At 48.9% G+C, this 11,586-nt stretch overlaps 1 long non-coding RNA gene across 1 annotated transcript; it reads right to left on the bottom strand.

Moving 5' to 3' along the window:
* Positions 1 to 1,618: 1,618 nt before the first annotated feature.
* LOC135534581 (uncharacterized) lies at positions 1,619 to 11,200 on the bottom strand. Its single transcript, XR_010454706.1, has 3 exons — positions 11,112 to 11,200; positions 8,422 to 8,517; positions 1,619 to 1,687 (listed from the first exon to the last, which is right to left on the bottom strand). It is a non-coding gene; the product is annotated as an uncharacterized LOC135534581 (long non-coding RNA).
* Positions 11,201 to 11,586: the final 386 nt, after the last annotated feature.

Consider the following 11,586-nt stretch of genomic DNA (forward strand, 5'->3'; position numbering starts at 1 on the left):
GTCTAATGACCAGTTACAGTACAGGGGAGGTGTTCTAGGTTATAGACTAATGACTAGTTACAGTAGAGGGGAGGTGTTCTAGGTTATAGTCTAATGACCAGTTACAGTAGAGGGAAGGTGTTCTAGGTTATAGTCTAATGACGAGTTGAAGTAGAGTGGAGGTGTTCTAGGTTATAGTGTAATGACCAGTTACAGTAGAGGGGAGGTGTTCTAGGTTATTGCCTAATGACTAGTTACAGTAGAGGGGAGGTGTTCTAGGTTATAGTCTAACGACCAGTTAGAGGGGAGATGTTCTAGGTTATAGTCTAATGACCAGTCAGAGGGAAGGTGTTCTAGGTTATAGTCTAATGACCAGTTACAGTAGAGGGGAGGTGTTCTAGGCTATAGTCTAATGACCAGTTACAGTAGAGGGGAGATGTTCTAGGTTATAGCCTAATGACTAGTTACAGTAGAGGGGAGGTGTTCTAGGTTATAGTCTAATGACCAGTCAGAGGGGAGGTGTTCTAGGTTATAGTCTAATGACCAGTTAGAAGGGAGGTGTTCTAGGTTATAGTCTAATGACCAGTTAGAGGGGAGGTGTTCTAGGTTATAGTCTAATGACCAGTTACAGTAGAGGGGAGGTGTTCTAGGTTATAGTCTAATGACCAGTTCGAGGGGAGGTGTTCTAGGTTATAGTCTAATGACCAGTTACAGTAGAGGGAAGGTGTTCTAGGTTATAGTCTAATGACCAGTTACAGTTGAGGGAAGGTGTTCTAGGCTATAGTCTAATGACCAGTTACAGTAGAGGGGAGGTGTTCTAGGTTATAGTCTAATGACCAGTTACAGTAGAGGGGAGGTGTTCTCGGTTATAGTCTACTGACCAGTTACAATAGAGGGAAGGTGTTCTAGGTTATAGTCTAATGACCAGTTACAGTAGAGGGAAGGTGTTCTAGGCTATAGTCTAATGACCAGTTACAGTAGAGGGGAGGTGTTCTAGGTTATAGTCTAATGACCAGTTACGGTAGAGTGGAGGTGTTCTAGGTTATAGTCTAATGACCAGTTACGGTAGAGTGGAGGTGTTCTAGGTTATAGTCTAATGACCAGTTACAGTAGAGGGAAGGTGTTCTAGGTTATAGCCTAATGACTAGTTACAGTAGAGGGGAGGTGTTCTAGGTTATAGTCTAACGACCAGTTAGAGGGGAGATGTTCTAGGTTATAGTCTAATGACCAGTCAGAGGGAAGGTGTTCTAGGTTATAGTCTAATGACCAGTTAGAGGGGAGGTGTTCTAGGTTATAGTCCAATGACCAGTCAGAGGGGAGGTGTTCTAGGCTATAGTCCAATGACCAGTTACAGTAGAGGGGAGGTGTTCTAGGCTATAGTCTAATGACCAGTTACAGTAGAGGGGAGGTGTTCTAGGCTATAGTCTACCAACAACATGAGGAACAAAAACATGGACCTCCCAATAACAAGGAAATTACATGGTATAGTCCACACTATTTGCTGTGTGTGTGTGTGTGTGTGTGTGTGTGTGTGTGTGTGTGTGTGTGTGTGTGTGTGTGTGTGACAGAGAGTGAGTGTGTGTGTTACCTTCCAGAGCAGCACAGCCAGCAGTAGGAAGATGAGTATTCCCACCAGCAGGCTGATGGCAATGATCCAACCAACAACATATCCTCTTGGCTCCTGGCTATGGAGCGCCTCGAACACCAGCTGAAACACAATGGCACTACAGTCAAACGTAGCCTCAAACACAGAAACACCTAGAGACACACAGCTGAGAAACGGCCCCTTGCCTCGTGGCTGTGGTGCACCTGGAACACCAGCTAAAAGAACAAGATTACAGTCAAACACAAATATTTATACCAACACATTTAAAAGTCTATCTTTCTGAGATATCAATCAAACGTATTTCTAAAGCCCAATTTACATCAGCCGATGTCACAAAGTGCTATACAGAAACTCAGGGTTCCATAGCTGCAGGCAGAACAGTTGAAACTGGAGCAACAGCACGACCAGGTGGACTGGGGACAGCAAGGAGTCATCAGGCCAGGTAGTTCTGAGGCATGGTCCTAGGGTATTACGCATACCTACTACTATCCTAAATTTCCAGAGCAATGCAGTTGTGAAAAACTGGAAAGTCAAGGTAACAGCTGGAACACACGATTCCATTGGAAACAGAGACACTCACACAGATTCCCATCTGGGATTACATTCAAACAGTTTGATACAGACTCAGAAAAAAAAGTCTCACATTCAAACAGACTTTGATACAGACACACTCAAACCATGTCAGTGAGGGAAACAACAGAGCACAGGATTTATATGACCTCAACGTCCTGAACACTCACACACACACACACACACACGAAGATCAGCAAGGACCTCAGCCCCCTGAGCCACGGACTGTTCACCCCATTACCATCTAGAAGGTAGAGAAAGTACAGGTGCATCAAGCTTGGACCGAGAGATTGAGAAACGGCTACCATCTCCAGCCCGAGAAACGGCTACCATCTCCAGCCCGAGGAACGGCTACCATCTCCAGACCGAGGAACGGCTACCATCTCCAGCCCGAGAAACGGCTACCATCTCCAGACCGAGGAACGGCTACCATCTCCAGCCCGAGAAACGGCTACCATCTCCAGCCCGAGAAACGGCTACCATCTCCAGCCCGAGAAACGGCTACCATCTCCAGCCCGAGAAACAGCTACCATCTCCAGACCGAGGAATGGCTACCATCTCCAGACCGAGGAACGGCTACCATCTCCAGCCCGAGGAACGGCCACCATCTCCAGCCCGAGGAACGGCTGCCATCTCCAGACCGAGAAACGGCTACCATCTCCAGCCCGAGGAGCGGCTACCATCTCCAGACCGAGAAACGGCTACCATCTCCAGCCCGAGAAACGGCTACCATCTCCAGACCGAGGAACGGCTACCATCTCCAGACCGAGGAACGGCTACCATCTCCAGACCGAGAAACGGCTACCATCTCCAGCCCGAGAAACGGCTACCATCTCCAGCCCGAGGAACGGCTGCCATCTCCAGACCGAGGAACGGCTACCATCTCCAGACCGAGAAACGGCTACCATCTCCAGACCGAGAAACGGCAACTATTTCCTGACTGAAAAACAGCTACCATCTCCAGACTGGTAAACAGCTTTGATCTATGTCTGTTAACCATACACATTTGAAATGTATCGTTCTTTCATTGTACATGTGAACACATTTCAAAACACAAATTAAATCAATCCAACTATTGCAACATTCTAATCTTATATGGTCACAGATAATATTGACAGTGTAAATGAAATGGCCTACCTCCCTACTCTTCTCTTTGCCCACACTGTACATAGATTTTTCTTTTCTATTGTGTTATTGACTGTACGTTTGTTTATGTGTAACTCTGTGTTGTTTTTGTCGCACTGCTTTGCTTTGTCTTGGCCAGGTCGCAGTTGAATTTGTTCTTAACTGACTTGCCTAGTTAAATAAAGGTAAAATATATTTTTTTAAGTACTGTAAGTACTTTCAATTCTGATGCAGGTCTGTCTGGGTTTGTGACAGATCTGGGTTCCAATACTATTTGAAATATAAGAAAAAATAAATATAATACTTGATCTGTGCTTGATTGAGCTTGCCTGGCTCAATAGAAGAGTCCCAAAACTGCAAAGCCTGCCCATCTGACAGTTTAGGCAGGCTAGAGCAAACGCTCACAGTATTGAAGCATCTCAAATATGATTATTTGTACTCAGGTCTGTGGGTCTGGGTCTGGGTTGTAGGTCAGGGTCAGGGTCAGGATCTGGGCTGTGGGTCTGGGTTGTAGGTCAGGGTCTGGGCTGTGGGTCAGGGTTGTAGGTCAGGGGCTGGGCTGTGGGTCTGGGTTGTAAGGTCAGGGTCTGGGCTGTGGGTCTGGGTTGTAAGGTCAGGGTCTGGGCTGTGGGTCTGGGTTGTAAGGTCAGGGTCTGGGCTGTGGGTCTGGGTTGTAGGCCAGGGTCTGGGCTGTGGGTCTGGGTTGTAGGTCAGGGTCAGGGTCTGGGCTGTGGGTGTGGGTTGTAGGTCAGGGTCTGGGCTGTAGGTCCGGGTCTGGGCTGTGGGTCAGGGTCTGCTCTGTGGGTCTGGGTTGTAGGTCAGGGTCTGGACTGTGGGTCTGGGTTGTAGGTCTGGGTTGTTGGTCAGGGTCTGGGTTGTGGGTTAGGGTTGTAGGTCAGGGTCTGGGCTGTAGGTCCGGGTCTGGGCTGTGGGTCACGGTCTGCTCTGTGGGTCTGGGTTGTAGGTCAGGGTCTGGACTGTGGGTCTGGGTTGTAGGTCTGGGTTGTTGGTCAGGGTCTGGGTTGTGGGTTAGGGTTGTAGGTCAGGGTCTGGGCTGTGGGTCTGGGTTGTAGGTCAGGGTCTGGGCTGTGGGTCTGGGTTGTAGGTCAGGGTCTGGGTTGCAGGTCAGGGTCTGGGTTGTGGGTTAGGGTTGTAGGTCAGGGTCTGGGCTGTGGGTCTGGGTTGTAGGTCAGGGTCTGGGCTGTGGGTCTGGGTTGTAGGTCAGGGTCTGGGTTGTAGGTCAGGGTCTGGTCTGTGGGTCTGGGTTGCAGGTCAGGGTCTGGGTTGTCGGTCAGGGTCTGGGTTGCAGGTCAGGGTCTGGGTTGTAGGTCAGGGTCTGGGTTGTAGGTCAGGGTCTGGGTTGCAGGTCAGGGTCTGGGTTGCAGGTCAGGGTCTGGGTTGTAGGTCAGGGTCTGGGTTGTAGGTCAGGGTCTGGGTTGCAGGTCAGGGTCTGGGTTGTAGGTCAGGGTCTGGGTTGTGGGTTAGGGTTGTAGGTCAGGGTCTGGGTTGTAGGTCAGGGTCTGGGTTGTAGGTCAGGGTCTGGGTTGTAGGTCAGGGTCTGGGTTGTAGGTCAGGGTCTGGGTTGCAGGTCAGGGTCTGGGTTGTGGGTCTGGGTTGTAGGTCAGGGTCTGGGTTGTAGGTCAGGGTCTGGGTTGTGGGTTAGGGTTGTAGGTCAGGGTCTGGGTTGTAGGTCAGGGTCTGGGTTGCAGGTCAGGGTCTGGGTTGTAGGTCAGGGTCTGGGTTGTAGGTCAGGGTCTGGGTTGTAGGTCAGGGTCTGGGCTGTGGGTCTGGGTTGTAGGTCAGGGTCTTGGTTGTAGGTCAGGGTCTGGGTTGTGGGTGTGGGTTGTAGGTCAGGGTCTGGTCTGTGGGTCTGGGTTGTAGGTCAGGGTCTGGGTTGTAGGTCAGGGTCTGGGTTGTGGGTTAGGGTCTGGGTTGTAGGTCAGGGTCTGGGTTGTAGGTCAGGGTCTGGGTTGTAGGTCAGGGTCTGGGTTGTAGGTCAGGGTCTTGGTTGTAGGTCAGGGTCTGGGTTGTAGGTCAGGGTCTGGGTTGTGGGTGTGGGTTGTAGGTCAGGGTCTGGTCTGTGGGTCTGGGTTGTAGGTCAGTGTCTTGGTTGTAGGTCAGGGTCTGGGTTGTGGGTGTGGGTTGGAGGTCAGGGTCTGGTCTGTGGGTCTGGGTTGTAGGTCAGGGTATGGGTTGTAGGTCAGGGTCTGGTTTGTGGGTCTGGGTTGTAGGTTAGGGTCTGGTCTGTGGGTCTGGGTTGTAGGTCAGGGTCTGGTCTGTGGGTCTGGGTTGTAGGCCAGGGTCTGGGTTGTAGGTCAGGGTCTGGTCTGTGGGTCTGGGTTGTAGGTCAGGGTCTGGTCTGTGGGTCTGGGTTGTAGGTCAGGGTCTGGGTTGTAGGTCAGGGTCTGGTCTGTGGGTCTGGGTTGTAGGTCAGGGTCTGGGTTGTGGGTCTGGGTTGTGGGTCAGGGTCTGGTCTGTGGGTCTGGGTTGTAGGTCAGGGTCTGGGTTGTGGGTTAGGGTTGTAGGTCAGGGTCTGGTCTGTGGGTCTGGGTTGTAGGTCAGGGTCTGGTCTGTGGATCTGGGTTGTAGGTCAGGGTCTGGGATGTGGGTCTGGGTTGTAGGTCAGGGTCTGGGTTGTGGGTTTGGGTTGTAGGTCAGGGTCTGGTCTGTGGGTCTGGGTTGTAGGTCAAGGTCTGGTCTGTGGGTCTGGGTTGTGGGTCTGTGTTGTAGGTCAGGGTCTGGGTTGTGGGTTTGGGTTGTAGGTCAGGGTCTGGTCTGTGGGTCTGGGTTGTAGGTCAGGGTCTGGTCTGTGGGTCTGGGTTGTAGGTCAGGGTCTGGTCTGTGGGTCTGGGTTGTAGGTCAGGGTCTGGTCTGTGGGTCTGGGTTGTAGGTCAGGGTCTGGGTTGTAGGTCAGGGTCTGGGTTGTGGGTCTGGGTTGTAGGTCAGGGTCTGGGTTGTGGGTTTGGGTTGTAGGTCAGGGTCTGGTCTGTGGGTCTGGGTTGTAGGTCAAGGTCTGGTCTGTGGGTCTGGGTCTGGGTTGTGGGTCTGTGTTGTAGGTCAGGGTCTGGGTTGTGGGTTTGGGTTGTAGGTCAGGGTCTGGTCTGTGGGTCTGGGTTGTAGGTCAGGGTCTGGTCTGTGGGTCTGGGTTGTAGGTCAGGGTCTGGTCTGTGGGTCTGGGTTGTAGGTCAGGGTCTGGTCTGTGGGTCTGGGTTGTAGGTCAGGGTCTGGTCTGTGGGTCTGGGTCTGGTCTGTGGGTCTGTGTTGTAGGTCAGGGTCTGGGCTGTGGGTCTGGGTTGTAGGTCAGGGTCTGGGCTGTGGGTCTGGGTCTGATCTGTGGGTCTGGGTTGTAGGTCAGGGTCTGGTCTGTGGGTCTGGGTTGTAGGTCAGGGTCTGGTCTGTGGGTCTGGGTCTGGTCTGTGGGTCTGGGTTGTAGGTCAGGGTCTGGGTTGTGGGTTTGGGTTGTAGGTCAGGGTCTGGTCTGTGGGTCTGGGTTGTAGGTCAGGGTCTGGTCTGTGGGTCTGGGTTGTAGGTCAGGGTCTGGTCTGTGGGTCTGGGTTGTAGGTCAGGGTCTGGGCTGTGGGTCTGGGTTGTAGGTCAGGGTCTGGTCTGTGGGTCTGGGTCTGATCTGTGGGTCTGTGTTGTAGGTCAGGGTCTGGGCTGTGGGTTTGGGTTGTAGGTCAGGGTCTGGGCTGTGGGTCTGGGTTGTAGGTCAGGGTATGGGTTGTAGGTCAGGGTCTGGGTTGTGGGTGTGGGTTGTAGGTCAGGGTCTGGGCTGGAAATCCTTCCTCCTAAGACATCAGGCATCCACAATAACACAGCATTCCAATATGGTGCATAGCAAAAAGGAATATGGAAGAATTACACCTCTTCAAACTGTAACATGTTTAGTTAAGAGTATGTGTGTGTGTGTGTGTGCATTGGAAGCATACAGTATGTTACATTCTGATCCGTTGTCTGACCAACTGACTCCAGCTCAGTTTGTGCTGAGCTGTCAATATTGAACAAATGTTTACGGGTACTAAAACGTAAGGAACCATTTCAATCGCGTCAATGAGCTCATAACTCCTACAGCAGATTATTTTCATTCTCCTATCCTTTACCTCATTTACCGGGGCCTGTTTGCATGACACGGAGGATAAACTATGTCTCATCAGCTGTTGATAAGTAGCAGGCTGGGAATTGAAAGAGAGCCTCGTCACAAACCAAGGCTTACCGCACACCAAGGGACCACAAAGCTTTCTCTAGGGACTTCAGAGCTGCTGAGGGACAAGGGCTACTGAATTCACTAAAATATCTAATGCTTTGTGGTAGTGAACTGACCAGATGCTCAGGGGGGTGGGAGGTGTTGCTGTGGAAAATTAAAGTGGTCACTAAGTGCTGGGAGAGCAGTTGTGAATGGACACATTCACGGTATCGTCTAATTTAGCGGCTGAAGCTAGCCAAGCTCTTCTTGTGGCCTGGGGGTCGAGCAGCGAGCTGGGGGCCTAGAGGTCAGGAGACGCAGCAGCGCGGTGGGGCCTAAGTCAGGAGATGGAGCTGCGAGCTAGGGTCTGGAGGTCATCACCGTAATCAGCTGAGAGCATCGAGGATAAGGGGATGCAGAGTGCTCATCACTTCATTCCACTGCTCCACAGGCACATCTAATCACTCCACACAGAGGCTTGCCCTGTGTGTGTGTGTGTGTGTGTGTGTGTGTGTGTGTGTGTGTGTGTGTGTGTGTGTGTGTGTGTGTGTGTGTGTGTGTGTGTGTGTGTGTGTGTGTGTGTGTGTGTGTGTGTGTGTGTGTGTGTGTGTGTGTGTGTGTGTGTGTGTGTGAGATACCCTGCTGTCTCTGAGGAGACCTTGTCCTTGAAGACCACAGCTGAGGACCCTCAAATACAACCCTGCCTCACCCCCATGACATCCAGGTTGATCTGGCGTCCTGCCTCCAGCTGCTCCCCAGGCTTCAATTTCCACTAGATTCAGCTTCTAGATTCATCCCCCCCGGCTGGCCGAGGAACATCACAGCAATAAACTGTCTGTTAGAATGTCTCACAGACATCATGATGTGTCTACTGCATGCCGAACCTGACCCAACCCACTGATTGACTCATATATTCAGCGCTTTGCAGGAGTAAATCTACCAAGAGTGATATACTTACTGAAGTGTCTTCTGATAGCCCCTGCGGTACCTCTATGGCCCTCCCGTCCACTCTCACATTACCCCTAGTCACGAATTGGATCAGCGATGAGCTGTCCTGTGGGTAGGTGTGTGTGTGTGTGAGAGAGAGAGAGAGGGGGGGGGATTCATACTTCCTTCAGGTCCATACTGTAATAAACATTATTAGCCTAGGTAAAACATACAAATATACTAACCAGGTAACAACCAGGTAACAACACAACCGTTCAAAAGTTTGGGTCACTTAGAGATTTCTTTGTTTTCCATGAGAACATACATGCATTTAATTGCGAAATGAATAGGAAATATAGTCAAGACGTTGACAAGGTTATAAATAATGTTTTTTTTAATCTAAATAATAATTGTGTCCTTCAAACTTTGCTATCGTCAAAGAATCCTCCATTTGCAGCTATTACAGGCATGCAGACCTTTGGCATTCTAGTTGTCAATTTGTTGAGGTAATCTGAAGAGATTTCACCCCATGCTTCCTGAAGCACCTCACACAAGTTGGATTGGCTTGATGGGCACTTCTTATGTACCATACGGTCAAGCTGCTCCCACAACAGCTCAATAGGGTTGAGATCCGGTGATTGTCCTGGCCACTCCATTATAGACAGAATACCAGCTGACTGCTTCTTCCCTGAATAGTTCTTGCATAGTTTGGACCTGTGCTTTGGGTTATTGTCCTGTTGTAGGAGGAAATTGGCTTCAATTTCCGTCCACAGGGTATGGTGTTGCAAAATGGAGTGATAGCCTTCCTTCTTCAAGATCCCTTTTACCCTGTATAAATGTCCCACATTACCATCAACAAAGCACCCCAGACCATCACATTGCCTCCACCATGATTGACAGATGGCGTCAAGCACTCCTCCAGTATCTTCATTTCTTCTGGTCTCACAAATGTTCATCTTTGTGATCCGAACACCTCAAACTTAGATTTGTCTGTCCATAATATTTTTTTTCCCAATCTTCCTCTGTCCAATCTCTGTGTCCTTTTGACCATCTTAATCTATTCTTTATTGGCCAGTCTGAATATGGCATTTTCTTTGCAACTCTGCCTAGAAGGCCAGCATCCTGGAGTCGCCTCTTCACTGTTGACAATGAGACTGGTGTTTTGCGGGTGCTATTTAATAAAGCTGCCAGTTGAGGACTTGTGAGGTGTCGGTTTCTCAAACTAGACACTAATGTACTTGTCCTCTTGTTCAGTTGTGCACTGGGGCCTCCCACTCCTCTTTCTATTCTGGTTACAGTTTGCGCTGTTCTGTGAAGGGAGTAGTACACAGCACTCTTCAGTTTATTGGCAATTTCTCGCATGGAATAGCCTTCATTTCTCAGGAATAGACGAGTTTCAGAAGAAAGTTTTGTTTCTGGCCATTTTGAGCCTGTAATTGAACCCACAAATGCTCCAGATACTGAACTAGTTTTATTGCTTCTTTAACCTGTTGATGCTCTGGGGGCGCTATTTCATTTTTGGATGAAAAACGTTCCCGTTTTTAAACAAGATATTTTGTCACAAAAAGATGCTCGACTATGCATATAATTGATAGCTTTCGAAAGAAAACACTCTGACGTGTCCAGAACTACCAAGATATTTTCTGTGCGTGCCCTAGAACGTGAGCTTCAGGCAAAACCAAGATGAGACGGCATCCAGGAAATGAGCAGGATTTTTGAGGCTCTGTTTTCCATTGTCTCCTTATATGGTTGTGAATGCGAGAGGAATGAGCCTGCCCTTTCTGTCGTTTCCCCAAGGTGTCTGCAGCATTGTGACGTATTTGTAGGCAGATCATTGGAAGATTGACCATAAGAGACCACATTTACCAGGTGTCCGCCCGGTGTCCTGCGCCGAAATTGGTGCGCAAAAGTCAGCTGCCAGTATTTTTCCATGGGATACAGAGAGGAAAGCAAGCTTCCACGAACTGCATATCAATGAAGAGGTATGTGAAAAAACACCTTGAGGATTGATTCCAAACAACGTTTGCCATGTTTCGGTCGATATTATGTAGTTAATTCGGAAAAAGTTTTACGCTGTAGGTGACTGAATTTTCGGTTCGTTTCGGTAGCCAGACGCAATGTAGAAAACGGAACGATTTCTCCTACACACAGACGCTTTCAGGAAAAACTGCGCATTTGGTATGTAACTGAGAGTCTCCTCATTGAAAACATCAGAAGCTCTTCAAAGGTAAATGATTTTATTTATTTGGTTATCTGGTTTTTGTGAAAATGTTGCGTGCTAAATGCTACTCAAAATGCTATGCTAGCTTTGCATACTCTTACACAAATTAGTCAATTTCTATGGTTCAAAAGCATATTTTGAAAATCTGAGATGACAGTGTTGTTAAGAAAAGGCTAAGCTTGAGAGCAGACGCATTATTTTCATTTTATTTGCGATTTTCAGAAATCGTTAACGTTGCGTTATGCTAATGAGCCTGAGGCTTTAGTCACGATCACGGATCCGGGATGGGGAGTTCCAAGAAATTAATCAAGACAACAGTTTTGAGCTGTGCTAACATAATTGCTAAAAGGGTTTTATAATGATCAATTGGTCTTTTAAAATGATCAACTTGGATTAGCTAACACAACGTGCCATTGGAACACAGAAGTGCTGATAATGGGCAAACCTTTGAACGGTAGTGTATCTAACAACTACGTAATAACTAATATCCATGTACTTACCCTCTTCAGTATCTCTGTGTTTAGTAGAACTTTCACATGTATACTGACAACTTCCTCTTTGGACTGGGAGCCCAGAGTACATGAGATGGTTAAACATGCTCTCCCTGGTCGGTCACAGTCCTGTTAGAGAGAAGGAGGAGAGAGAGAGAGAGAGAGAGAGAGAGAGAGAGAGAGAAGAGAGAGAGAAGAAAGAGAGAGAGAGAGAAGAGAGAGTAAAAGAGAGAGAGAGAAAGAGAGAGAGAGAGAGAGAAGAAAGAGAGAGAGAGAGAGAAGAGAAAGAGAGTAAAAGAGAGAGAGAAAGAGAGAGAGAAAAAGAGAAAGAGAGAGAGAGAGAGAAAAAGAGAGAGAAAGAGAAAGAAAGAGGGAGAGATGAACAGATGCTACACAACACACACATGATACATCACCAAGGGAAACACTTTCAGGGAACCTTAAAGTCCACTGACTGGGACAGTCCAGGGGTGTGTGTGTGTGT

The sequence above is a fragment of the Oncorhynchus masou genome, unplaced genomic scaffold (genome assembly GCF_036934945.1).
Source record: "Oncorhynchus masou masou isolate Uvic2021 unplaced genomic scaffold, UVic_Omas_1.1 unplaced_scaffold_3606, whole genome shotgun sequence".
Taxonomy (NCBI): Eukaryota; Metazoa; Chordata; class Actinopteri; order Salmoniformes; family Salmonidae; genus Oncorhynchus; species Oncorhynchus masou.